Here is a 6000-nt window from a genome sequence, read left to right as displayed (position 1 = left end):
AATTTTCAAAAATCCAGCCTCAGAGAGCTCCATAAAGAATACAACAAATATCATTTGAAGTACCATGGCTCCAAAGGTCTTGTTTCTTCTTCTTCTTCTTTTTTTCCCAAACGTATTTGAGCTGCAGAGCGGTGCGGACAAGTAACTCCAAGTAACTCCACTGATCAAGGGCCAAGCCCGAAACGTTTAAGACAGCTCCAAAAAGTCTTTTCAATAAGTTTGCGAAAATCAGTACCAAATATCATTATAATACGCGATGACGCGATTATCTGCAAAGGAATGTTTTTCTGTCAATTTCTCTAGAACTGAAAAAAGTGAAAAAATATTTCACTAGAATTGGTGTTTCTATTTGGAATTCTATTCCACATTTTGTTAAAACTCTCAACTTATCTAATTTTCGTAAAAAAATTAAATCACTACTCCTTAATACCCTAGATAATGAAGACAATTATTTGAATGTTACTTATTTAAATAATAGAATATTTTAAGAAGTTAACCTGATATGTTGTGTATACCTCCATTTTAAGTTTAGTCTTTTATTCTAATAACAAACCCTGTGCTTGAGTTTGTGTGAGGGGTTTTTCTTTCTATATGTTGTTATATTTCTTTTCTTTTCCTTTGTTCTTAATATGAAATTTGATAACGCCTTTATTTATAATTTTTGTCCTGCCTAGATTAGCGCTCTAGCTATTTGCAGGGTATAAAATATTGTGAGCTTATGGATCTTAAATAAAATACATTGTTGTTGTTGTTGTTAATCGGAGAAGAACTCAAACCATTTACTTACTTGGGCTATACTAGTTGTTGACAGATGATTAAATAAACATGTTGGCAAATTATACACTTTGAAACAATAATTGTGCCAGCATAGTCCTAGTAAAGTAAGCGAAAAAGTCTTAGCCATGAGCCAGGCGTATGTAATAAAACAGTCGCTTTTCTCTTACATTTGTCATAGTTACGTTTGCACTTGTGCTACTGTAGTGCGCAAATCAACTGGACGGCTGTCCATATTAATTAATTAAGTTTTCACGGCTGACCCATTTTTCGGGGGCAAACTTTGTGGGTTTGTCCACCATGCCTACAATTCGTGTTCAAATTTATGATCAGGACAGCTGGCCACGGTAAATTTGGCAACTCTGACCAACTTTACTAGGAGTTCCTTGCGCTTTCCGGTACATACACGACTTTAGGTCTTCCTCCGGTGCCCAAATTCTCTCCGTGCAGACTATGATAAGCAATGACTGGTTGAGGCTGAGTATGGTGATAATAATAGTAATAATAATAATGATAATAATAATTTATAAAAAAATAATTTGCTCATCAGATAAAAAATACTTCAGATGCTATATTGAAAAGTTAAGAATCAAACCCAAAGTACTGTTCTATCCAAGTAAAGAAAAATGAATAAATAAATAAATAAATATACTGATGTCTTTTAAATCTTTTATATAAGTAAATTAAGTAAAAACAGTTCTTAAATCTAATATCTAATAATAATTAAATAATTAAAAATTTATAACGCGCCTTTTCCATGCAAATATGATCAAAAGCGCGTGACAACACGTAAATGTTAAAAGAAAATAAAAACTAAAGTGAGCAAGATAATTAAGGCTAAGAATAAACAACGCTAAAAAATAAAAAAAAAATTAAAAAAAACACTAAATATATTACATAGTAGGTAAAAAAAAATTACATATCAAAAGCTAGTCTAAAAAGATGCGTTTTTAGTAAAGATTTTTACTATGATATCTATCTTAAAAACTAGTCTGTTAAAAAAGCTATTTTTAAAACGTTCAGTATTTACACTAGGTGTTATAATGGGTGTATTTCTAAGTCGCTCTGATGAGACCTTATACCTGGAGAGGAGATTATTAAATGGATGGTCGCAGTTATAAGAATTATAAGATAGCATTAACACACTCAAAAGTTACAACTACATCGATTTATCCATATGTGGGTCATCTTAAGCACTTTTTCCTTCACTCCAGTTTTCCACTGTAACTTTATTTATTTACCTACAGGGATTTGGGGGACAACGAGATCAAGGAGCTCCCGTCGGGGATATTTTCAAATCTATTTTCCTTGCGACAGGGGCGTAGCCAGGATTTTTCAAAGGGGGGGTCACAGAAGCTACTCGTTATGTTAAGCAGGGACACCATCCGGGGATCGCCGACTACATATGGTTTATATCGCTACTCTCCCTCGTGTATCAGCGGGCTCAGTCGTATCATCGCGGCATGAAGGCCCATATTAACTTAAGACAGGAGCCGTTGACGAAAATACTTTACAAAAAAACAAATCTTAAAAAAATGGGCTTTTCAACAATGGCTTTTACGGCCAAGATATTGTCATGGCGTTTTCGCCACCTGAGTATTGTAGGTTGTTTGCTCAAAAGAAGGCCTACCAAGGGGGGATCACGGGCACCCAAGGACCCCCCCCCCCTCTAGCTACGCCCCTGTGCGAACACTGTAAGTGAACGAATCGAAGCACTATTTCATTACTCTTTTATATAAATGACCTCGAAGTAAAGATATACCTATTTTGGCATCTTCGGGGTTGGGGGAAGAGGGGTGATGGACACGGGGTGAACGGTCGATTGATTACCTGTAGTTTGGCTTCAACTTTTCAAGCTTTCTTTTTTTAGGTCTTTAAGGAGTCTCTTCAGCCACAACCCTCTGTGTCCATATAAGTTAGACGCAATCATTTTAATTTCAGGATCATCCTTTCGTCTGTTTCCATCACGTTATATCTCAGAATTCCTTCGCCTTCCCTCTAACTTCCCTGATAAGCTTGGTTGATTATCAATTGATAGACTTTCTTTTTTTTTCATAAATAGTGAGACCAACTTTTCCGTAACTTCACTTTTAAAGTCCGTCTGGACTAAATTTTCTCGGTCAATTTGCATAAGAATGCCATGTCAAATTAGGGTAACTTTTGTAAGTTATTTTACTTACCTGTATCAATTAAGATGCGATGCTTTTGTATTCACGTGATGAATGATTTTGGCCTTTGTCGAGGGTGCAATTTGCGTCTCGCGTGACTTTAAGCGGATCCTCCAATTTTAAACTGCGCGGATAAAATTTCAAATCAAAATGGTTTTTGTACAGTAAATTTATTGCTGTTGAATGTTCATTGAGATTTAGATTGGGACCTCCGAATCCTTTTGCAAGATTGACCACTGAAGTCCGCCCAAAAATGATATACAATTTCCCGCCAATTTTTTCGTATCTTACAGTTTAAGCAAACACGTTTGTACGAATGCTTGCGTCTCATCCATGAATATGCTCTTAGTCTGCTGTTTCATTTAAAAAGTTGGTTTGCTCAAAAATTGAATTACGCTACAGCTTTTGCACGTGTTTATAAACAATATTATACCGCGAAATGTAAACATTACTTTTGCCTTGATCGAGTTTCACATGCGATGTTTTCTGCAAGATTTACTGTTAAATGCTAAACATAAAATCTAGTTTAAATATGTTTTTGTTTCATTTACGTCTGAACAAGTCGTGGAAAATCCCTTCATATTGATTCGGAAAGGGAATTAGCTAGATTAAACAAAGTTCTAAAAGCACTGGTTTTCACTGATAACAAGATAAGTGTAATTTGAGCCGCTACTTTTACATCGATAAGTCACTCTTCACTTAGATTTAGGTTGGGAGCTACGAGCAATCCTTTTGGAGGACTGAGGATGTTAGTCAGCAAAAATAAGCTAAATGAAAATAGTTTTCTGACATTTTTAAAGTAACAAAACAAATGCAATGAGTTACATACATACATACATGCACACATACATACTTTATTGCACCGCTCTCCCTTGGGGGCTCCTCCGCCATACATACATAAATTAAAATAAACTAGAAAACTATTTACATGTCGATAATAAAGTAACGAGTTAAAAACGTTGTAATGATGATAATAAATAACTAATTTTGAAGACTATTTACATTGTAATAATAAAACACTATCTATGAATTAAATGCAATTTTTAACAGCGGCAATACTTCCCGTGTCTCTTACATCTTTAGACAAGGTATTACACATTTTTTCCCTACGGTAGTTCTTTCAACCGTTTGCATCCGTTATCCAAAATTAGCTTTTATTTTTCATAAGCAACTGGAATATGATCGTTCGGGTGAGTGTGGTCCTGAATATGACTGTTGTTGACAGTAACAGTGGATATTCGTATTCCATCTACTTATGACATAATTCATGACTGTTGCGATTGTCATTGGTTAGGACTCCTGAATCGTGTGATATCTAAATATGTACTACTTTAATAGTACATGCAAAAGATAACTTCTTTTTTTTTTCTTTTTCTCTAAAGGTACTTTTTTTTAAAAAAAGAAAAGTTATCTTTTCTCTAGACATAGCATACTTTTTGTGCATACGCTTCTATCGGCTCGCAGAAAGCTTTTTTTCCCTGGAGAAAGAGCCATTCGTTTCCAATCCAATGTTTTCACAGATTGCTCATGAAACAACCAACTTCAAGGACCGAATCTTTAGAACTTACCAGCTCACATATGTAGTAAGTTAGAACTTATTACCTCACATATGTAGTAAGTTAAAACCAACTATCAAATATGTAGTTAGTACCATGTCGGATGGTCCGGTGTTGGCATTTCATTCAACAGGATGGATCTGAGTGTTTCGTGAGCAACTTCTGATTGGATTGCAACAAGGTCCTCTTCTGTTACGCCGTTCTTTCTAACACCTCATTGGTGCTGAACAGCAGTGAGTCTTGGAAACAAACTGCTGATCTGTATTAAACTTCTCCATTCCTTAGTCGTTAATACGACTGGCCTCCTTCGTGTTTCACTTCTTTTATTTCCTTATCTAACTGGACAGGGTCTGCTTTATGTCCACTTTTCGCCCCTTGGTTATACTTTCCAAGCAGAAATTTTTTATTACCTTTTCTGTTATTTATATCGATTAATAGTGAGCTCTTAAGGCTCAACCCGGTTGTCTAACGTTACATATTTCACTGAAGCCACTGGACTGTTCAGCTGATACAGTAATTCTGCTTTTGCCTTGAGCGGTTGATGATGATGACTTACTATTGGGATTACTTGTCCTCCGACCATCCATTTCAAATTTATTACAAAGTGTGTCAAGTGTTATTATAAAGAGTGGCAGCTAATTTTATTAGAAAGTGCGGTGGTCTGTTATTAAAAAGTACTACAGCGCTTTTATTAAAAAGTGCGACAATTTTATTACAAAGTGCGACGATTATTACGAAGTGCGACAGAACAACGTGAGAGCTTCTGGAATTTGGAATCATCCAGCCCACCGAGATCAGTGGCGAGGGTACTGACTTCCTACATGACTATCAAGAGTTTTCTATCACTTTGATAGAAAGGAGATACACTACCAAACTGCCATCGAAGACCGATCATCCACCCTTACCAACAGTAACTCAACATCGCTGAAAGAAGAACACGTTCAATGGTGCAGCATCTTGTAAGAGACCCTCAGAAAGTGAAAATGTGCAGTGATATTATCATTAAACACGAGAAACGGGTCTTCATAGAAAGAGTGACACACCCCGAAACCACTGTAGGTACCTGCCACTATCTCCCACTATCTCCCACACCATGCTATGTCAGCAAGTGAGTTACCACAGGGAGATCTCCAACATGCTCTCCAAATCTACTCCTAGAAAACCACTAGTTCGACAGCTACTCCTCTTTTTAGATGATAATGGTGTTATCCGTTTCAGCAAGCGGGTTCACAATGTGCCAGTTTCCAAATCTCTTAAGTTCTTACTCCTCCTACCACCCAAAGACCCATTTACAGAATAAGACATCAGTGACAACCACCCTAATACGCGTCGTGTACGAATGCAGCTGTCGACAATCCCAAGAACACCCTAGCCTCAATGACATTCTGTTGCCAGGGCCACCTATTGCTAATTACTTGACTGCTACCTTATCATATGCTTCTTCTGCTTGAGTTACCTCAGTGACCCTAACAGCCCCTTCCAAGTTTACCGCTCCAAGGTTA

The sequence above is a fragment of the Porites lutea genome, chromosome 1, assembly GCF_958299795.1.
Source record: "Porites lutea chromosome 1, jaPorLute2.1, whole genome shotgun sequence".
Classification (NCBI taxonomy): domain Eukaryota; kingdom Metazoa; phylum Cnidaria; class Anthozoa; order Scleractinia; family Poritidae; genus Porites; species Porites lutea.
Note: the sequence above shows the minus strand (reverse complement) of the source record.